General features: G+C 40.4%; 1 protein-coding gene and 1 long non-coding RNA gene across 3 annotated transcripts in view; one reads left to right on the top strand and one right to left on the bottom strand.

Moving 5' to 3' along the window:
• DCC (DCC netrin 1 receptor) overlaps positions 1 to 23,269 on the top strand; it is a 1,203,407-nt gene that overhangs the window by 367,445 nt on the left and 812,693 nt on the right. The window lies entirely within an intron of this gene.
• Positions 16,352 to 18,425, bottom strand: LOC129493102 (uncharacterized). Its single transcript, XR_008661040.2, has 4 exons — positions 18,063 to 18,425; positions 16,929 to 17,041; positions 16,650 to 16,816; positions 16,352 to 16,508 (listed from the first exon to the last, which is right to left on the bottom strand). It is a non-coding gene; the product is annotated as an uncharacterized lncRNA (long non-coding RNA).

Genomic DNA, 23,269 nt, shown 5'->3' with positions numbered 1-23,269 from the left:
TTTGCGAAATAACGGGACAGAGGACAAAAGAGAGAAATTTTAAAGCTGGGTGTCCAGGGGAGACATCACACGTCGGTAGGTTCCGTGATGCCCCCCGAGCCGTGAAACCAGCAGGTTTTTATTAGGGATTTTCAAAAGGGAAGGGAGAGTACGAATAGGGTGTGGGTCACAGAGATCATGTATTTCACAAGGTAATAGAATATCACAAGGCAAATGGAGGCAGGGTGAGATCACAGGACCACAGAACTGGGGCAAAATTAAAATTGCTAATGAAGTTTCCGGCACCATTGTCATTGATAACATCTTATCAGGAGACAGGGTTTGAGAGCAGACAACCAGTCTGACCAAAATTTATTAGGAGGGAATTTCCTTGTCCTAATAAGCCTGGGAGTGCTATGGGAGACTGGGGCTTATTTCATCCCTACTGTCTCGACCATAGAGGACGGCTACACCCAAGGGAGCCATTTCAGAGACCTACCCTTAGGGGCGCATTCTCTTTCTCAGGGATGTTCCTTGCTGAGAAAAAGAATACAACAATATTTCTCCCATTTGCTTTTGAAAGAAGAGAAATATGACTCTGTTCTGCCTGGCTCACCAGCGGTCAGAGTTTAAGGTTATCTCTCTTGTTCCCTGAACATTGCTATTATCCTGTTCTTTTTTCAAGGTGCCCAGATTTCATATTGTTCAAACACATATGCTCTATAATTTGTGCAGTTAACGCAATCACCACAGGGTCCTGAGGCGACATACATCCTCCTCAGCTTACGAAAATGATGGGATTAAGAGATTAAAGTAAAGACAGGCATAGGAAATCACAAGGGTATTGACTGGGGAAGTGATAAGTGTCCATGAAATCTTCACAATTTATGTTTAGAGATTGCAGTAAAGACAGGCATAAGAAATTATAAAAGTATTAATTTGGGGAACTAATAAATGTCCATGAAATCTTCACAATCCATGTTCTTCTGCCATGGCTTCAGCCAGTCCCTCCATTCAGAATCCCTGACTTCCCGCAACACTAACCCAGAACCAGAACTCTGGTTGATAGGATCACATCCAATAGCATAGGCCAAAGGCAAAAGATGGTGAAGTTCATTTGCACTGAAGTCTTGCAGGGCAACTGGGGAATCTATCAACAAAGAAATGCTGTAGCGGTGGTGCACCTGTCCCTGTGAAAGGCTCTGAGTCTCAGCCATGAATAGCCTCTCACCACAAGGCCATGCTCACCAAATCTTAGGCTTTGAGTAGCTCAGTCCTTAGATGAGCTACCCAAAAACTAACAGGAAAGAAAAGTACAAGAGAAAAAACAAATTTGGTAAAATGCTATTTTGCAACAAAATTATACCAAACCTACAAAGTAGTTAAGTTCTTGTTTAAGCTAAAGTAAATGGATCCTGGGTTAAGTAGGCCAAGAACCCTGGCCTGGGAGCCCTTTCTGGTAGAATAAAAATCTGCATAGCTTAGTACCAAAGATGATCCCCTTGTCCACTGGTATTTATACTGCTAGGAAGTCAATTACAGAACAATAATTAATATGCATTTGGGGTTCAGTTTATTTCTGGCAATCTGTTCTCTTCTTTTTCACTGTCTCCATCCCTATCTTTCACAACAACCCCTGCAAGGTACTTTGCGGTTGTTAAACACGGAGGGGCACCTGGATTGCAAGATACCTGTAATTATCTCCATTTTATAGGAGAGAAAACTCATCATCAGAGGGTATAAATAATGAGTTCAAGGTGATATATGCTGGGACTATTAAAATGCACGTAGATTGTATAATCTGTATTTGATATCTATTCAATTCCAAGCTCATGTTCTAACACATCATGCTACTTGTAGTCTAGAAAGACTGACTGTTTAATTCCAAAATAACCATCTGGCTTTAAACATTTTGAAAAGGTTATATTAAAAATTAGAACACATTAGGATAATAGAGTAGAATCAAGAAGAGGTCAATGGTAGAAAACAAGGGCCCATCACAGGGGCATGGCTCCAAATCTATAGGGTACAGAAGGGCCAAGAGGCCCATGTCAGTCAGCAGTGACAACTCCCAGTGCCTGCTGGAAGGAACTTGACCTGTGTGTGCTGGCCTTGTGTGCTCTCCTTCGATTTAATTCCAGTGGTGGGGATCTTTGAATCTCCCAACACCAGATGCTTTCACACAATGTATGCTATTTTATTTTGAAATCTCTTATCTGTTCTAGTCAAATATATGTTAAAAATTAATACAACTGCCAAGTTACTGGAAGAATCATTATGCAGCAAAATTACTATAAAATGAATTTTAAAATGGACTTCAAAACCATTAGAAAAATGGGGAAATTATATGAATGTGACTATTCGCAGGAAAGAAACTGTACAAATGGATAATGTATAGTAAGAAATATTTTCAATGCAGTGAATAAGCAAATTAATAAGATTTTTAATAGCAGTGAGATAGATTTTTCTAAACTGTTGGGATTACAGAATTAAAAAGGAATGACGCATTTGTTGTCCTGAGAATGTGGAGGAATAGGCGTTCTCAGACCCTGGTGGTGGGATTGCCCACCAGCCAGATTTTTGGAAATCAATTTGGCAATTTTTTAAAGGTCTTAAAAGTGTTTGCTATCCTCCAACTTGGTACAGTGTTTCTCTAAGGAAAGCATCAGAGATGTGTGTAAGGATATATTTACAAAGATGCTTGTTGCAGCTGCATTTTTAACTGAAAAAATGGGAAATATCCTATATTGCCATCCATATGGAAATGGCTGATCAAAGTGCGGTATAATTGTAAGACAGAATATCATGCAGCTATTAAAGTATCATCAAATAACTTTATTGTACATGAAAATATACTCATGATGAGATGCAGTGAGCTATGCTCATGTCACTGCTCTCCAGCTTGGGTGACAGAGTGAGATCTTGTCTCTAAAAAAAATTAAAATAAGATAAAAATATATGAATGATGTAATGTGATAGAAAATTTAGGATAAAAAACAGAATGTGCAGTGTGAACTTGTATGTGTGCTTGCAAGTGTGCACACACATGCATGTGCCCGTTGATGTGTGTGTGTATATGTGCACATGTGCATGTGACATCCACCAAAACATGAGGAGAAGACACCAAAATGTTCATGATAGTCCTTCTGGTTGATGGGATTGTGATTTTAATTTTTAAACATTTCTTCATATTTTACTGTATTTTTCAAACTTTCTGTAATAAGCAAGTATTTCTCTTAGCAAACAAAAAAAATGGTTAAAGGGTATTTAATAATATAAATCCCAAAGGGAATTTTTGTAAAAGATTTAAAATTAGAATGGCTCAGGTTAATAGAGTAGTATAAAGAACAGGTCAAAGGTAGAAAACTAGGGCCCATCACAGGGGCTACTTTAAGTGATCTTAGAAATAACTTTATCAGATATCCAGAAGCACTTTCCCTATTTTGCCTCTGACATACCCATTGAGGGTGGAAGGAGAGGAGACAGGATGCTGACTGGGAATTAAGGCTTACAGAGGAGAGAGTTGGTCTCTAGGAGATTTTACCTGATAGGTTTGGAGATAATCTTTGGTTTCCAAACAATAACTTTATCCTGCCGATGAGCATATGAAAGCCAAAGACTTGATTTTATGACCATCTATATGCCAGTCATTTTACACTGTGACTTTATTTTCCTTTTCCATGGTGGTTACTGTTATCCTACAGACCTATTTATTTATTTATTTGTTTATTCTGTCTCCTTATTAGACTATAAGGATATAAGGATGAGACCTTGTTAATTTATTTATTTATTTATTTTGAGATGGAGTTTCACTCTTGTTGCCCAGGCTGGAGTGCAATGGCGTGATCTTGGCTCACCACAACCTCTGCCTCCCGGGTTCAAGTGATTCTCCTGCCTCAGCCTCCCAAGTAGCTGGTATTACAGGCATCCACCACCCACCCCGGCTAATGAGGCCTTGTCTATTTCACTGCCATATGCTCAATGCTGAGCACATGGCCTGACACACAGAAGGACCTCAATAAACTGTTTTTGCATGATAAATGAATTAATAATGAATTCATTACAAATCTATCATAGAGTTTGACCTCTAGTTTTTGAAGTTCGTTCTTGACTTGCCAAGGCTGTTGGTGTGCTCTCAGACTTTAAGTTGCCAACAGACTTAGATGTTGGGGAAGGAAATGAACAGCTCTTAAAACCATAGCACCTTTGATTTTGCTGCCATTATTTAGGAGAGGATGGAAGTGCCACTACCCCACTACATTCTCACTTTGTTCTTCTAACCCAGTAAAAATAGGCATGGGGAAAGATGTCATCTTTGGGGTCCCTTGTGGTAATAGCATGGAATGTGTCCCACCCACTGACTTTTTTTTGATACCTGCTTTGCTAACAATGCCTGACTTTTCTGTACAATCCCTGACTTTTCTGTATCTCCAACTAGAACAAACCACTTTCAATGAGTACATTTGACTGCTCTGCTCAGTGGACTATAAAAGCATCAAGGTAAAATACTTTCCCACTTACTTAATTTTTTTTTTTTTTTTTTTTTTTTGAGACGGAGTCTCACTCTGTCGCCAGGCTGGAGTGCAGTGGTGTGACCTTGGCTCACTGCAACCTCTGCCTCCTTGTTCAAGCAATTCTCCTGCCTCAGCCTCCTGAGTAGCTGGGACTACAGGCACACACCACCACACCCAGCTAATTATTGTATTTTTAGTAGAGACAGGGTTTCACCATGTTGGCCAGGATGGCCTTGATCTCTTGACCTTGTGATCCACCTGCCTCGGCTTCCCAAAGTGCTAGGATTACAGGCGTGAGCCATTGCACCCAGCCTCCACTTACTTAATTTTTAAAATAAGCCTGTTAGGTAACAATATTAAGCACACCACTATATGTGTGTAATATAATATTTTTATATTGTAATATATTATTTGACTTTTACTTGTAATCATTAGCAACCATTTGTAAAATACCTAATTTGATGCTAGCACTATAGTAAGCAATTTACATGCATTACCTACTCAATCTTTACCATAACCCTATGATATATATGTTATACCATTTTACAGATGAGAAAAGTGAGTCTATTGCAACCCAGATGTGACTGATCTCAAAGCAGATAGAATTCCCTCCATATTCCACACAAGAATCTTGAAATACTAAGTATCCTGAGTATTTCACAGTATTTAGAGCTGGGACTAGCATCAACAGTACATAGCAAATAGTCAAGTCACATTGAGAAGCTTGATTTTCTGAAACGCTCATGTTGGCATTCTTAATTTTCATTATCCAACATTACGTAGTTACCAGTGTTGCCTTTCATTCATACACCAATCAATATCCTAATTGGTCTGCCTCAAACCTGGAAGCAAATTGCCTGGCAAAGGCAGAGGGAGAGCTGAAGATGGACATGTTTAAAAGGGCTGAGTGTGTAGAGTTGCCGAGCAAAGGAGAGCTCCGCCCCTGTGTCTCCTCCTTGTGTCTCACCTGAAGGTACATATTTCTGTTGCTGTTCTTCAGTCAGCCTCTCATTATTTACAGTTGTCCTCTAAGGGAATCAGAGCTCACTCTATTCCATCTTTTTGACTTTTGAGTTAATTTTCCTAATTGGTAGAGAGAGGCCATTTGGGATACAAAACCACTTTAGTGCCTAGCCGGGAAATTTCTGAAAGCTCTGTCAATGGAAGGAGTGTCGAGGGACTTGTCCAAGTTGATGTTCAATTCTTTCAGCTTCTCTAGGTCAGTTCTTTTCTCTCACATAGCATGTTTTTCATTTATTATATTCTGATGCCACTATAAACTAGCCAAGGGAAAAAGGACAATGTTTAACCTCCGCCTACATGGACTCACAATGCAGATTGTGCAAAACAAGATTGCAGGGCTAATATCACAGTCAGAGAGTTCAAGAAGCTCTGAAAACCATGGGAACCAGTGACCTGTGCAAAACTGAACTTTAATTCTACAAGGAAGAGAGAGCAGAGGAGACAGAACAAGAAAACCGAAAGCAAAAAAGGACAAAGCTTCAAGAGACCACCCTGGCCACCTGGCACCACTTGGGGTCTGGGGTGCTTGATGGCCTCTTAATGTTTTGAAGCACAGCCGGCAGCATGAGGAAGGCATGAGATATAGGGCAGCCCCCATGCACTTGGATCCTTTAGTTTCAGCTTCCAGCAGGGAAGTGCTTAATTGCATCCATGATTGAGATGATCATTTTTATTGTGTTCAGCCCAGAGCTAAGGAGAGGGGGCCCCTCCTTAGGCAAGTTTCGAATTTCAGGTTATTTGTCATCTCTTAGCCATTATCAATGGTGCTGTTACTGTCATCATCATTATCATCAGAAGGGAAGTGTTAAGCCTATAATTACATGTGGCACTGTGCTAAGTGCGATACAGGGAAGCACTTGGTTCTTGCCGGCCAGATGTGCATAATCAAAACACACTCTGTGTCAGGGCCGACCAAAAGTACAAGTTTTGCACAGAAAGGAAGATGAAAACACTGAGTAAATAAGCAGGTCTTACGAAGATATAATTGCCTGGGTTCTGTTTTAGGACTACAAACTATCATCTGGGGACTTATAGTCTACTTAAATACTACCTCTAAACTACTGCTATCTTCCTGGCACAGCCCTAAGTACTTTATATGAATCTTATTTAATCCTTGCAACAGCCTTATATGACAAATGCTATGACTATCCCTAACCTACTTACCAGGTGGCAATATTAAGGACACACTACTAGTAAAAGGCAGAACAAAGATACTAAACCAGGGTCCACAGGGTCCATGGCAAAGATAATTGCATTAAAATCCTCTCAGAGCCGCTGCAAACTTTCATAGCAAATACATTTTCATAGCAAATACACTTTGGGGCCAGACTTTTAGTGCATTGCATTATTTGAAAATTTCAGTGAACATTGTGTTAATGATCGTATAAAACTCAGCTAAACAGACAAAGCAACAAGAGGAGCAAGAAAGAATGAAGCAATTTATTTAGGGTAGTAGAACTTTCGAAGTTAGCTCTGTAATACTTTTTAAATGTTATAATGTTATAAAAAGAAAGAAAATACAGAACATAGGTAGAAGGGCATACTGAACTGGGAAGGAACTGCTATATTGGGAAAAAGAACAACATTATCTGAAGGATGAGTGAGTGAGTTGAGAGGCTGCAATAATTTGGATAAGCATCTCATCCATTTGAATTCTGATTATTTATAGGCACACTCATCCCTAATCCTAATGTTGGATTACTGACTATTAGGTTCTGATTATTCCATTAAAAGGATTCAATGATTGCATGTTAATTAAGGAATCTTCCAAGTTGATACTAACATACCGATAATTCTATCCTCTCTCTCTCTCTGACAATTTACTTTGAGATTCCATTTATTTAAAAGAGAAATGTTACGGATATAAAAGACTTTGTCTTCGATAGTCAAAATGAACTTACTAATTTGTTTGTTTAGTTTTCTGTTAGTTTGATTTAGAAGTTGGACAGTTCCAGCTTCTCTCCAAGGAGTATGTATCTTATCCACATTGAATTCCTTATTCTATCTAAGATATGACTGCTACATAGGAGGAAATGCTGGATAGTGGAAGGATTATTGGACTAGCAGTTAGGAGTACTGAATTCTAGCCTCTCTTTGCTACATCTACAAAAGCAACTACAGAAAGTCTCTCAATCTCCTTAGGTTTATTTTGTTATTTCTAAAGAATCTAGTTGGGTTATAGCAATGATTCTCAAAACTCACTGTGGATTAGAATTACTCAGAAAACATTTTTATCGTATTTTAGTCTGGGTACCGCCCCCAGTTTTACTTACTCTGAGGTGTGTCCCAGGCATCTACATGTCAAAAATGTTTCCCAGGTGATTCTAATGCACAGCGCAAGCACAGAAGGACCATATTACAGGAATCCAAATATTCCATCAATACTTGAGCTTTAAAAGTAGTCTCTCTTGGGATTTTCATCTTCTGTCATGGTTCCCAGCGCCAATTCTGGAATGCAAATGAGTTTGAATTATTCTCTTCAAAAATCAGATACAGAATTTAACAAATAATTCCCAATTTTTTGTAGCTGGCCAGAGTCCATTCCATGGCTGCATAGAAAGAATTGGACTGTTTCCTGTGGGTGACTGTGTTGGCCAAAGGGTCACAATTACTTTTGGGGGGTGAGAGAGTGGAATGGGCAAGCAAGCCATTTAATGCCCTTACTTTCAATGTCCCTTTCTTAAGAATAAGAATTATTTTAGCATAAAAATTTCTGATTCTGCATTTTGCTAGGGCATCGGAACATGTCAATGTGTGTTACAAACCATTGCATATATACTTGTATTATATATATATATATATATCTGCTGTCAGGGAACAATCCTCCGTAAAAAATAAACAAAAACACTACATTTTTTTCTTTTTTTTGTTAATTGTTGTTTTTGAGACCAAGTGTCACTTTATCACCCAGGCTGGAGTGCCATGGCATGATCTCAGCTCACTGCAACCTCCACCTCCTGGGGTCAAGTGATTCTTGTGCCTCAGCCTCTTGAGTAGCTAAAATTACAGGCACCTGCCACCACACCCAGCTAATTTTTTATATATCTATTTTTAGTAGAGACAGGGTTTTACCATGTTGGCCAGGCTGGTCTGAAGCTCCTGACCTCAAGTCATCCACCTGCTTCAGCCTCCCAAAGTTCTGGGATTACAGGAGTGTGCCACCATGCCCGACCAGCACTACATTTTTTCTGAGGCTCACTTTCGAGGGCTGCTGGGAACCCCTGCAGTCCTTTACCCCCAACTAAAACAGCACTCCTAAAAGTGAATTGGGTTAGGCCGGTATGTTGGCTGTGCTTAGGGTTCTTGGCCATTTATACAGAGGCTTAATGTGTCATCAATCTACCGTCCTCCTCCCACCCCCGTCACCCACTGACATTCCATACTGATTCCTTCTTGTAGGAGCTGTCTTTTCTGGATTAGTTCATACATGCAGGAGAAGGAGTTCTGGCTTAGAATTCAGGCTATCTGCGTTCTCCTTCTAGCCCTGGCCCTAACCAGGTCTGTGATCTCAGCATACAACTTACCGTTCAGTGCCTCTGTTTCCTCATCTGTAAAAAGAAGGGGTCCTTTCTTGCTCTTCAACTCTATGATCCCTGCTCAGATCTTGGGAGCCGCTGCAGTGTTCAGCTGCTTTCAGTTTACTGTTTTCTGACTCATTCCTCTGCAGGGGCCCTTGCAAGGCCCTGGCCTGCCTGCCCCATACCTGCAGGCTATGTCTGACTGCTGCAGAGCAGCGAGATCCCAGGGGGCTCCTCTTTTCTTTCCTTCTTTGCATATGAAACAAGTAATCTGGCACGTTGGCAATCAGCAGCATCTTGTGAAGCCAGGGCTTTTCTGGGCAACACAATTCTGAAACTGTCCTCTTGCTCACTTGTCAACCTATGACGGACAGCAAAGAGAAGAGGAGGGCCTTTGACTTCACTGGTGGGCAGGGGAGGAAGCTCTTAAAGACATAAAAGGATGTGACTGTGGTAGCTGCTCTGCTTGTTGAAACCTTGGTATTCTTACATGTGGCTTGTGATTGAGGTTCTGACTCTTATACTTGGCATGGTCTTTTGTGTGATGGGTGGTGAATATAAGTAAATCTGATGCCTAATTAAGAAAGCCATACAATTACCCATGTCCATACAGATGACGTGGCTGTCAAGAAAAGGCTTCACCTGGAAGAGGGATGAAGATAGGATTTTATACTGGACTGTCATGGGAAAATATCAGCATCTTCCATTTAACTCCATGAGCCTGATAAAGACTATGTCCTAGCTGCCTATAGTCCTCCTTGTTTATGCATATGATTTGACTTCCCTTCAGTTTCTCTGAGCATTCTACTATTTCAGTGATAGGTAACCATTTTTCATCTTGAAACTGTTCTAAAATTTGCACTTTTTGATTGTTCTTTAAAGATGGCCCTGAGGCATTAAAAACAGGGAAGAGGATGGGCTCATAGATGGGAGGCTAAGTGGAATAACAAGTGACCGAGAACCAAAATATTATACTACTCCCCTCGCCCCGCCTGCCTGCCAAGTATGATCTGCCTATTCATCTGTGTCCAGTAAAGTGTAACAAGTATCAGACAACATGAATGAATCCTCTCCCTGCTGAGAACTGACCGCAAGAGGGCTCCTGGGAACAGAAGTCCACTGAGCTTCTGCAGATTGACCGAGAGTTGTCTAGATTTGTAAACAGGTTGAGGAAGAGACTATTCCACAAACTTGAGTGCAGAGGGGAATGTGGTATTTAGTAGAACAAGGCCCATAAAGCCAAATAAAAATGTTTTATTTTAGGTCATTAAACTGTAAGTCATATAACCTTTAAAACAGCATGCATTATAAATCAGCAGCTCAGGTTTATAGGGTAGCTTATCATTCATTTAACAGGCACAATGATAGCACTTGAGGCTCGGGTCACTCCTTACCTCTTTCTAAATTAAGAGAATTTCCAAATTTCTTTTTTTTCTTTTTCTTTTTTTTTTTTTTTTTTTTTTTCAAAAAAGGGAAGCTCATTCTCTATGGGCTTGTGCTACCCCCAGCCCGGTGTTCAGCCACAATGCTTCTCACTGTGGCAGCAGATACTAACATTCAGATGCTCAGGAAACACAAGTAGTGAACCGTCATCCAGAGAGTACAGGTGGTCTCTAAGGGAGGACTTTGAGAGCCTCAAAACTACATTTATGTGTAATGGACAAACATATTACATGTCTCCAGCAGACTTTTAACCCAGAATACCACCCATCTTAGGGTTTCACTGGTGCTGTTCTTCCACAGATAAAATACTTAAAAGACAGATTTATTTAACTGTCTTTGCAGAAACATGAGATGATATAAATGGATGCCAAATCAAAGAAGCAGTACCCAAAAGTACATTCTGCATGAGTCCACATACATCAAATTCAAAAACAGGCAGAACTTTTAATGCCACTGAAAGATACATTTAAAAATGCTTAAAATTATAAATTTTATAGTACGTCTATTTTACCTCACACACAAAAGAACAAAAAACCAAACGCCTAAAACCAAAACCTCAGCACAGTTAATCTAATGAGTGACAGCTCAGGAGATTAGCTGCCATTGGGATTATCAATGACTGGAAGGAGGCATGAGTGGGCCTTCTGGATACACAGAAGTTTCTGTTTGTCATCCGAATGTTGGCCGTATAGCTGGCTCACTTTGGCAAGATTTATTGAGCTGTATGCTATGGCAAGCTTACTTTTCTAGGTAAATGTTTTGCTTCAGTAAGACATTTATCAGAAAGTAAGAGGGTGCTAAAAAAAACTTAGCTGATTTGATTTAATTTGACTGGGGTATTGGTCACAAGTATGAAAATTAACTCTGTTCTTCAGGTGCCACAGATATTTGGGCAGAGATAATTGAATAAAACTATGTCAGTGAATAGAATTTCTATTTTTTTCCTTGCAAAAACCAAATTTGGTTTAAGGATGACAGGGCAAGGTTTTGTCTGCATTTAGACCACAGCATTGCCACCCCTTGAAGTTGCCTTATTTCTTTGAAGCTGCCTTATTTCTTTGAAGCTCTGAAAGCACATGGTAGCTGCAACAATATAGAGAGGGCTAGTCTAATGGTCTGCTCTGAGTTACATGGCATGTAGGCTGTTTTCCTTAAAAGCCCTGCCTCTGTGTGGCTCTGTGGGATAGTGAGCTTCCTGTCATCTACTGGAGGCCAGAGAATAATCTAGAAGGGATGCTCTGCAGAGGCTGCTTATATCGCAGAGACGTTGAACAAAATTATCTATAATGTCCCATTTAATTCCAAGATTCTGTTTCTACCATTCTCTAGGCATTTATAGACAATGTTTATTAAATATGGGCCCTCATCTCTGTGTCAGTTTCTTCTTCAGTAACTTTGTGAAGGCAAGTCCTAAAGGTTAAAGAAAAATAGCATTCCTTTTAGGATACTTGTATTGGTCTTTTAAGGCATTTCACAAACTGGGTGGCTTAAAACAAGAGAAATGTATTCTCTCACAGCTGTGGAGACCTCAAGTGTGAAATCAAGATGTCAGCAGGTCCATTTACCCTCTGAAAACTCAGGGAAGAATCCCTCCTTGTCTCTTACAGTTCCTGATGGCCCCAGCCACCCTTAGGACTCCTTGGCTTGTAGCTGCATCACTCCAACCTCTGCCTCTGTGGCCTTCTTCCCTGCATGTCTCTGTGTCTCAGTGTCCTTTCTTCCTCTTACAGGTACACTAGTCATTGGATTTAGGGCCTACCCTAAACACAGGATGGTTTCATCTTGAGATCCTTAATTATGTTTGTGAAGATCCTATTTCTAAATAAGGTCACAGTCTGAGGTTACAGGAGGGTGCAATTTCCTTCTTGGAAAGAAAAAGAAAAAAAAATCAACATTAAAAACCTGCAGGGTATCCAATAAATGCAAAGTGAGTGATTGAGAGAATAAAGCATTGAGTCCACTCTCAGGAAGGGTGAGGACTCTGACGGGGAGGTTATCCACACGTCCATTTGTTCAGTGAATTATTATTGGGCCCTGAGCTATACCAGGCACTCTGTTAGGCACTGAGTGTAGAGCAGTGAAATAAAGAAACAGAGACCATCTTCATGGCACTTATGGTCCAGTGGCGGATATCAATATTAATCTAAGGAACAAAAAAAAATGATCACTGCAAATTATTAAAAAATACAGTGCAGCATATCATTAGAGAGAATTATATTGAGAAGAGGCCCAGCTTTTGATGTGGGGTCTGTCAGAAAAGTTTTCTGAGAGGAAATCATATTTAAGCTGAAACCAAAGGATGAGTAGGAGTTAGTCAGGTACCGACTGCAGAATAACACTCCGGGTAGGAAGAGTGGTGAGTTCAAGGGCCGGGATGGACGTCACTGTGGCTGGGATACAGTGAGCAAGGCCCGGCAGGGTATGGGATAAGGGGTGGGTGCCTGGAGCCTCATGAACCCCTGGCAGTTCACAGTCAGGATTTGGGGGTCCCTGCAACAAGAAGACCCAGAAAGTTAGAAGAAAAGGAATGGCAAGCTCTGAATTCCATTTTAAGATGACTCCCCTACTTGATGTGAAGAAGGGAGGGACCAAAGAGTGACCCCAGCAGGCTAGATATGATACAGTGGGGCAGGCAGCTGAAGCAGAGACCCTGGCACCAGGAACCATTAGAAACATATTCCTGCTACTGCAGGCAGTCAGCTGACCAGTGTATTTCCTAGGCTGAGAGGCAAGCATGGCTCAATAGAGATCTGTACAGCTCCATCATCCATGTGGAATTGACTTTCAAAATGATGAAATAGAAATTATTTTCAAGTAGCTCTTATCTAAAACTAACAAAGGGGGTTTTACTTGAGTACTGTCAGTACTCTATGCTCATTTGTTATTAAATTTTTGAAATTATTTTCCAGTTTGGAATGTAGATCCGGAATTTGATATATGCAGATGAGCATGTGCTAAAATGGCCGTGGTGTTAGCTAGTTAAGATCCGGAAGTGCTATCACACAGGATGGGAAGGGCCTCCTAGAGAAGTGAGAGTCTCTCAGACCTAGAAATACTGGCACATGATACCTCTGAACCCACAGAGTACCCAGTATACACCACCAGGAAGCTGTCTGGCACACTGTTTTTAAATCTCAATTGAAGCAGTCTTTGACAACAACTTTTGTTTTCTATCTAGGGAGGTTCTAGACTTTAGGTGAATGAAGGGGAGATGAAAGGTGAGAAATGTAAAGAAAGGTGTGTTGTAATTAGGAAAATAATTTGTATGACCATTTAACTTGTGACACAGAGTTGTTCCTGTGTGGTTACCAATTCTGTACTTGCAGGTACAAGTCTATTTGATGTACTAGGTGCACATGGGACCCCTTCCTTGGGATTTCTTAACATGCTGCTGTTTCCTACTCCTTGTGTCATTGGCTGGGATAATGCTCACAACAGACCCTGGCAAATGAGTTCATCCTCCTGGCAGATAACCACCTTATAGATGAATCACATTGTCTTCCCAGCAGAAGCTCTCTTGTCTGAAGGATACCTAGTGTTATGTGCGTGTCTACCATTCTGACCTCAGCTCCTCCCCATCCCCTTAAAAAGATGTGCAGTGTATAATCCCTACAGGTAATGTAGGAAAAATCTGGGTGTGAGAGGTGGGCTGGGGCAGAGAAGGCCTTGGCAGAGGGCCCCAGTGCCCATCTGCATAGTATTATCCACTTGAGTAAGTTGTTTCCATTGAAATCGACAGGACCGTATGGCAATGTTCAAATCTGAAATTATTTCCAATGGATTCCTGTGTAGTTACAACTCTATACTTGCAATCTTTGTGATTTCAATTTGGAAAGTCATTCAAGTGAGTAATTTAATGTTGGGCTGTTCCTTCTGTTTTCCCTTCAAGCTCAAAAAATTCTCAAAATAATGATATTATAAGCAAACTTTGACTGTGCCTAACAGGACAGTGAAGGGTTACAGTTCTCTTTGTTCCAAATATAAACTATCAGGTCAGATTTGACTTTATCAACTAGGCACTGGGTTTTACGAAGACAAATCCGACTTGTGTGAAGCCAACTTTTAACTCCTAGATAATATCTTACCTAGAAAGAGATAATCTGATTTATCTTCCAATGTACAATGGGCCTTTTTCCTAAGGCACAATGAGGAAGACTTCACTAAGGCACATATCACAACGTTTCTCCTCTTTCATGCCCCTTAAGGCCCCTAATTTTTCTCTAAAGACGATGGTCTCCTGGTTACAGAGGTACCCCAAATCACTTTTTTAAAGTAAGTAAATGGCCAGGCACAGTGGCTCATGCCTGTAATCTGAACACTTTGGGACGCCAAGGCAGGTGGATCACCAGAGGTCAGGAGTTGCAGACCAGCCTGGCCAACATGGTGCAACCCCATCTCTATGAAAAATACAAAGATTAGCCGGGCATGGTGGCAGGCACCTGAATCCCAGCTACTCGGGAGGCTGAGGCAGGAGCATCACTTTAACCTGGGAAGTGGAAGTTGCAGTGAGCCGAGATTGCGTCACTGCATTCCAGGCTGGGCCACAGAATAAGACTCTGCCTCAAAAAAATTAATGAAATAAATAAATAAATAAGTAAATAAAATAAAGTAGGTAAAATGCACATTGCATTCATGTCTATGACAGTTGTGGGTGCACATGGATTAACGAGCTCTAGAATTCTAAAAGGCTTGCTACAAAACATTATTCCCTTGCTGTTCCACCTCCAGTCTACTCCCCCTCCCAAAAGGAACCACTTTGAATTTCAATACAAGATTATTAGGGAATTGTTCTTTATGTCTCTAAGGAACATGCTTATATTGTTCCTTTTTAAACATTTTTCCAGCTTAGGCTTTATCTGCTAACTTCCATCTGTGGCAGAGGTAGAGATGGCTTCCTTTCCTACCTTTCACCATTCACCTCCATCCTCAATACTCCTTCTTCTCATCCTCAGACTCCCAACAAAGTTATATCTTAATTTGTTTAGATGAATATTCAGTGTTCTTACTACTGAGTTAGAACATACTATGGTTATTATTTATGTAGTATAATTTCCACTCTCCCAACCCCCGCTCCAGGATTCATAATTATCTTGTGCTTTGTTTTCATAGCTTTAACGTACTTAAGTCTTCATCATCTGCCTGTTCGATTGGTGCAAAAGTAATGGCGGTTTTTGCAATAATAAATGTCCTCCCAATTGTTCAGACGCATCTGTCCATTTCTTCTTTTTGAGGAACTCTCAAAGACTCCTGACCTGCCCTCACCTGGAAGGATTGGCTGCTACACACTGAGCAGTGCAGTCACTAAGGGTCTCCTTTCACCACCATTTTGAGGATTTCCTGTACTTCCCTTTCTTACTGCTTTACCAACTTCCTGACTCTCCTGTCTGCTGTATTCCCTCCTTTTGGTGGGTTATATTTTTCAGTAGCTTCTTGAGAAAGGATTCATGGGGGCTAAAATTAAAATTTTATGTGTTAGAAAATGTTTTGGTTCCATTTTCTCACCTAATTTGTAGTTTGGTTAGGTATGCAACTCTAGGTAAGGAAATGTTTTCTTCCAGAATTTGAGAGCATAGCTCTATTGTCCTCTAGCTTCCAAGGCTGCTTTTGAAAATGTCTGATGAATTCTGGTAGCTAATCCTATTAGATTAGCTATTGCTACCCCTCCCTCCCTTTCTCTCACTCTCTGGAAATTTATAGAATATTCTCTTTTGTCTGCAGTGATCTGAACTCTCATGATACTGTTTGTTTGTCTTTTTACTCTAATTCTTAGGCTGTGTCTTTATATTCAAGTGAAATATTTCTATTGGCAGTAAATAATAATAAAAATATTCCAAAATGCAGCCGTAATAAATCAGACACAGAATTCAACACAAATACCATTCAGACGCTTTACTGGTGATCCTGCCATTAAGGGTGACACAAACCCTGTCTGTTGTTGCCTAGTAGGATAATTATTGCAGATCAGTGAGGAGCCAGAACACCAAGGCATTGTAGAATGCCAACAGTAGGCTGGAATGTAGAGGAGGAAAACCTAGAAAAGAGCAGGTATGGCTTCAGCAGTCCCTCAGACCTAATTACCATTCCCAAACGGACACGAAAACCGTATTTAAAGCATTCATTTAACTTACAGAGGGTGAGGCTTGGCTGTGGGAAGGCCCTGCAGCCAGCATACCTGAGTTCAGACGAATCACTCAGCATGGCTTTGGAGTGTTCTGTCTGAGGCTGGAGTCAGGCTCATGAGGGCTTCTTTGCATTTTAGGGGCCCTGCCAAGTAGACTAATGCAAGGAAGGCTTTATATCCCAGAGTAAGGAATTGTGGCATAATTCAAGAAGGCAATGCTGAAAACCCAAATTACACAGATGAAATGAACCCGAGAGGTAAGGGCAAAGGCGAGCCTAAGCTGACCCTCAGTCATCCTAAATGCTTGATCGGAAACAACATAATTCATACCTAACCCCACCAGCTGTGAGCCACTCATAAACAACCAGTCTGTCAACACTGTCTCAGAAGTGGGAAGAGTTGATTCTACAAGCTGAAAATCTTCAAAGGTACAGAGGAGTATCCTGAGAAGAGGTAGAAATGGGCAATAGTGAGTATTTCAGACCTCTTGAGAATACCCATCACTTTCACCACCAGATATCAAATTTATTTTACCTTTCATCGATCCTATTCTCTTGTTTTCATAGATCTTCCTCTCATACCTTTTTTTAAAAATACAGAGTCTCACTCTGTTGCTCAGGCGGGAGTGCAGTGGTGCAATCAGGGCTCACTGCAACTTCAGCCTCCTGGGCCTAAACAATCCTCCTGCCTCAGCCTCCTTAGTAGCTGAGACTACAGTTATGTGCCACCATATCCTGTTATTTTATTATTTTTTTTAATAGAGATGAGGTCTTGCTGTGTTGCCCAGGCTGGTCTCAAATTCCTGGGCTCAAGTGATCCTCCCATCTCAGATTCCCAAAGTGCTGAGATTACAGTTGTGAGCCACTGGGCCAAGCCTCATACCTTATTTTTAATCCTATCTCAATGGCCAGTTTTATCTTACCTGTATCCATATTTCCAAAAATTTGCCTAAATTTCCTGTGGTTGCTCAGAACTCTACAGCTCTCCTCAATTTCAAATTGTAACTTGAAATTGAACCTGAAATCTTCCTAAGATTTACCAAGAGACCAGCATGATCAGTACATCCTGGTTATTTTTTGTCCTTTGGCAACCATTTGTATGCTTATTAAAACTTGTCTCCCTCTTTCATAGCAGCCTAAAGTTTTCTTGACGCAAAGGCTGTCTTTCATTCATCATGTCACTCAAACACCCTATACACACAGCATCAGCACAGGTAAACCAGAACAGTGAGTAAACCTGGCTCCATCTGACCCATTCTACACAATTTCTTCCCCTAGACGGAGTCTTGGTCTCCACTACTAAGGAAGCCTAACCTTGGAAAAGGACCCACGGGCAAATAAAGCTGTTTTCTCTTCCAAGGATGTTTCCATTTGAAACTTCAGCTTGACGGCCACATGAAAGTCTTTCTTACCAAATAAAGGAATAGCAAACTATGAGGGTTATCTTCTTCACCAGGGAACCTACCTGATCTCTTTCAAGGCATTCCCTGTAGGCAGCTTCCCACTAGGCCACAAAAACCAGTGTCTGTCATGATTGATTGATCAAGAAATAGCTGCCCACAGAGGGCCACACTTCCTCTGAGGCTCAGGCACCTTTTTCAGGAGGGAAGGAATGCTAGACTCAGGGAAAGGGCTCCTGACCATGAAATGCTCAGAAAGGTGGTGTGTGCCAGGGTCAGAGCACTGCTGAGAGTGTCAGTGATCAGTACACATTCCATTTCCCTCTGTGCCCAGCACTGCCCCTTGAAGTCTCTGTTCTGTCTTTTCAGAATGGAAAAAATTAGAGAACAACAAGTTGCTCAAAAGCTTCAAGTTCTTGCAAGAATGTCATTTAGGTTAGACAGTGACATAATAGAATGTTCATATGGCAATTCTTTACAGAATAATAATCCCAAGTGATATCACCTATTGCTACAGCCTGTGCACGGGCTGCCACACATAAAGAAGCTGGCAGTGTGTGATAGGCAGTGGGAGAAGCTGAAGGTGTTACTAGGTGATGAGAAAGATGGTGTAAATACCAAGTCTTGGTTTGTGGGGGAGTTGTTGCCTGTGGAGGAGATATGTGGCTCATGGGAGAGGGTGGTTTTATCTTACTAGGAGTAAAGACTCTTAATGTGTTCAACACGGTTGATGATTTTGACTAAGACGGCATAGCCAATACATATTACAGAGGAAAAAAAGACCGGATAAGGCAATTGAGATAGGAAACATAAACTGGAAATGAAATACATATCAGTATAGATCACTTCACACTTGAGTCACACATCAAGTGTTCATGGTTTAGCCTGGCACTAGTGGGTCTTGATCCACCACCACATCTCTATATGCTCTTATGAACACTCTTACACTTTTCAAAATCTTCTTACATACATTATATTATTTATTAGGGGAAACAGAATGAACTGCTAATATCATTCCCACTTTAAAGATAAATAAATGGAAGGACAGAGAGATTAGACTAACTGCTCAAGGTCACACTAATAGCAAGTGATCACATTTTGACCGATATTGACCATGATGAACGACCAAGTGTTGAACACTTACTACAGGTAATATGTTAATTCCCAACAGCCCTAGCAGATGAGTAGTGACATTATTCCTGTTTTGTAGAAAAGAAGTATACATGGCTTGCTAATGTCACACACAGCTGGCAATGGCAGAGATTAGGTTTAAATCTAGATATGCTTGCCTCCAGAGTCTGCAATCTTAACCACTATCCTTTCTCTCTGTAATCCAGCAATTTGCCTCCTCCTGGAAGAATCTAGTGATTCTTGCATAGTAATTGTGACTTTTCTATTAAACCCCATCTCTTTCCACCATGGTACCTTCATTTTAATTGATTTCACTATTTGTAGCATCATCTCACACTTTTTCTGTTAGCCACTTTTATTTTATTTATTTTATTTTTTTGAGACAGAGTCTCGCTGTCGCCCAGGCTGGAGTGCAGTGGCGCGATCTCGGCTCACTGCAGGCTCCGCCCCCTGGGGTTCACGCCATTCTCCTGCCTCAGCCTCCCGAGTAGCTGGGACTACAGGCGCCCGCCACCTCGCGTGGCTAATTTTTTGTATTTTTAGTAGAGACGGGGTTTCACCATGTTAGCCAGGATGGTCTCGATCTCCTGACCTCGTGATCCGCCCGCCTCGGCCTCCGAAAGTGCTGGGATTACAGGCGTGAGCCACCGCGCCCAGCCAGCCACTTTTAAAAAATATTATTCCATACACCCCACCTGTCTGGTCTCACAATGCACCTGACTCTCCAGCATTATTTATACACGTCTCCCTTCCTTCTCTAGTTATTTGGAAATATTTCTAAGGCAGAAACAATGTTTTAATTTTATATTACATTTTATTGTTTTTGCATTGAAACCCAGGTCTCCCAACTCCAAATGTAATACTTTGATCAAAACCACAGACTCCGAAGTAAGACTCAACCAAGTTCATGTTCTGACTGCCACTAACTGGATGGATGACTATGGCCAAGCTATGTGGTCTCTCTGGCCCAAAAATTACTCATCTGTAAAATGGAGCTAGCCAAATCATAGATCAGATGTGAGGAATATTCTAGGTCATGTATAAGCTATTCTACATAGTCAGTAGCAGATTTAGAAATGACTCAATAGAAACTGCTATTGGTGTTATCATCAGTATTAATTATAGTTATGAAAAGAAAGCTGCCAGCTTTGGAAAACTCCTAATGCTTAAAATTTCTCTTGCTTAGGAATTCTCTGGGTGTTTTCTAGAGTCTAATAAATAGGGATGTCTCACATATAACTCAGATGGTTTGATAAAAGCCATTTTTTGAATATGATGCTGGAGTCAGTAGATAGGTTGTCACAGCAATAATAGATATATCACAGTCAATAGAAAACCATAAGAAATGGAAATCCAAAGTGATTGGTTATGGAAATGAAAAATTACTTTTCCCTACCTTGAAAACAGGTGATGTCTTTCATCCATTTACTGTTATTGGACAATGAAAATAGTACTATTTTTGTTAAAATAAATGTGACTGACCAATTCTTTTTTGTAATATGTTCAATGGGAAATTTCTTAGTTTTCTGAGACCATTCTGGGCGAATAAATTAGAAAGTTTCCAAGAGTTGGGATAAGGACTTTGAAATGTGATGACCTGTTTCAACATGAAGCTGACAGTGTAATGAATAACAGAGTCTCAGGATCCTGAAACTTTGATTGCTTTTCCTTTTCTTATTTGCTTTGTTCATCTCAGAGAAGAAAATGATCCACATTTGTAATATCACCTTATCCTGCAGTTGGACATTAAACATTTATTTTAAACATTAAAACTGCTGAGCTTGTGGGTTTATGACCCACAGATACTTCTATTTATTTATTTTTAAATTTTAATTTCTTTATGTTGAAATTGCAAAATCCAGTGAATCGAAGGAAAATGATACTTGGAAGCTGTGACTTTTCATGAAGTGTAACCAAATACAGCTGGTCAGGAGAGCATGAAGCAGGGATTTTGTTGGTGGTGCCGGCTGGAATGGCAGGGCTGAAATGTACACATTTGTTATTGGATGCTTTATGGTTTGGTTATGTTTGGATTATGGTTTCTAAAATATCTTTGGGTTTTGAAAACCCAGAACAATGTATTCATAATCCATGGTCCATCAGCTTTATTGTGGCTTTCATTTTATAGAGAAAGAGTGGTTTTGCATTTACAATGAATTAGCTGTTTATTTTCCCAACTCTCCCATTTCATTATAGTGATACAATTTATTCACCTAATGATAAACAATTTTTTTTCCAATTCTTGGTCAGTGATTCGATTACACTAAAGGAATTTTGTTTTCAGGGTGTTGGTGTGTATTCATAAAACAATATAAATTTTGTATTGATGAGGGAATTGCCTTTCCTATTTAATTATGATTGTGGGCCCCGTCTCTCTTTCTCTTAATGAATAAAATAGAGAACTATTGTGAAGAGATAATAAGCTACTAAAAAGCATTCAGTAGTTGTTACTGTTATAAATTATTCATTCCCTGTGGCTTTAGAAATAAAGTTCTTTATCTTTTCAGAGGCAGCTCAAGGGTGGAGACATTTAGGAGATCTCTCACCGAGTGGGCAGACTGAAGATTTCTCCCTGTACTGTTATTGCTTATGTGCTCCATCTCTTAGGGCAAAGTAGTTTGCCTTTCTTCTCCCAAGATTGTTATACATGAAAATATAAAGATCATTGTATTTTGATGCATCTTCCAGGAATGCTGAGAAGTAATGAAAAGAGACAAGTACAACCCATATGAGAGATCATTTCCTCAACTCTTTGTTAAGATAGATGCATCGTAAATGGGAACATACTGTGGTGTATCGGCAGGCAGGTCATCCAAGTCTCTGGATGTAGAGAATTACAATGTGCCTCTGTTATGTCATTTTATTTTGTATTCACATGAGCAATTGCAGGAATGCACAAGCTAACATGTCAGTTATGAAAGAGCCCAAATGAGGGCCTACGGATGAATGAGTCTCCATAGCCAGTAGTTGACAGTGCTTAGAGTCCTGAAGGATGATTCATTGACTTGTTGCATCCTTCATGCAAACAAGGATTCGACAGCTGTCAAAAGGGCAGATTGGTCTCTAGAATCTCCAGGGATCTATGTGAATAGTGTCTGTTTGGAGAAGTGATTAGGAATATTAATGGGCTCTGAAAACAAATCAAAAAGCATGTACCTCTAAGACCTGGCTCCCTATAGGGTCAAATTCAGGAAAATTGGATTTTAACAATTGAATTTGTTTTGGTACTTTTTTAAAAATTTAAGCACAATCTCTATTTTGAATAAAACTGTTATAAGAGAGAAAAGTAAGCTTTACTGAAATGGGCAGTAGGTAGGCCTGAATTTAGTATTCTGTTTTATTGTTGTTGTTTGTTATTCGCTTGCTTTGTGATTATGCCTAAATCTAGAAAGCCCAAACGAAGCATCATTCCCTTAACATTTGTCTTCTCTTTCCTTTTATTTTTGTTTATTGATTTATTTATTTGAGACTGAGAGTCTTGCTCTATCACCCAGGCTGGAGTGCAGTGGTGCAAACTCGGCTTACTGCAACTTCTGCCTCCTGGGTTCAAGTGATTCTCCTGCCTCAGCCTCCTGAGTATCTGGGATTACAGGTGCCCACCACTACACCTGCCTAATATTTGTATTTTTGGTAGAGATGGGGTTTCACCATGCTGGCCAGGCTGGTCTCAAACTCCTGACCTCAAATGATCCACCTGCCTTGGCCTCCCAAAGTGCTGGGATTATAGGCCTGAGCCACTATGCCCAGCCATTTGTCTTCTCTTTCAATGCAAAGAAACAGGAACTACTTCTTTGCTGAGTTATATATTCAAATTTTAACACACCAAATTATTTCTTCTTGTGGGATTAAAGTTTTAGATAATGCTAAAGTCAGTGAAAGAAATATTTACTGTTTTCAGAGCAAGAAGGGCTGAATGGAGCGCTGTGGCCCACAGTAGAATGGATATTTAAGAAGCATGTGGATGTTCCTGGTTAGAATGTTAATCCATATGAGGCAAATCTAAGGGTAGAACCACAGAACACTAGACCTGGAAGGATCTTAGAAATCACCTTATCTAAGCTATTTACTTTCAGAGGAAGAAAGAGACATGAAAAAGAGAGAATTGCCCAAGGCCACACCACACAATCAGGATGAAATCATC

This window comes from Symphalangus syndactylus, chromosome 1 (genome assembly GCF_028878055.3).
Source record: "Symphalangus syndactylus isolate Jambi chromosome 1, NHGRI_mSymSyn1-v2.1_pri, whole genome shotgun sequence".
Lineage (NCBI taxonomy): Eukaryota > Metazoa > Chordata > Mammalia > Primates > Hylobatidae > Symphalangus > Symphalangus syndactylus.
Note: the sequence above shows the minus strand (reverse complement) of the source record. Positions and strands in the feature narration are given on the sequence as shown.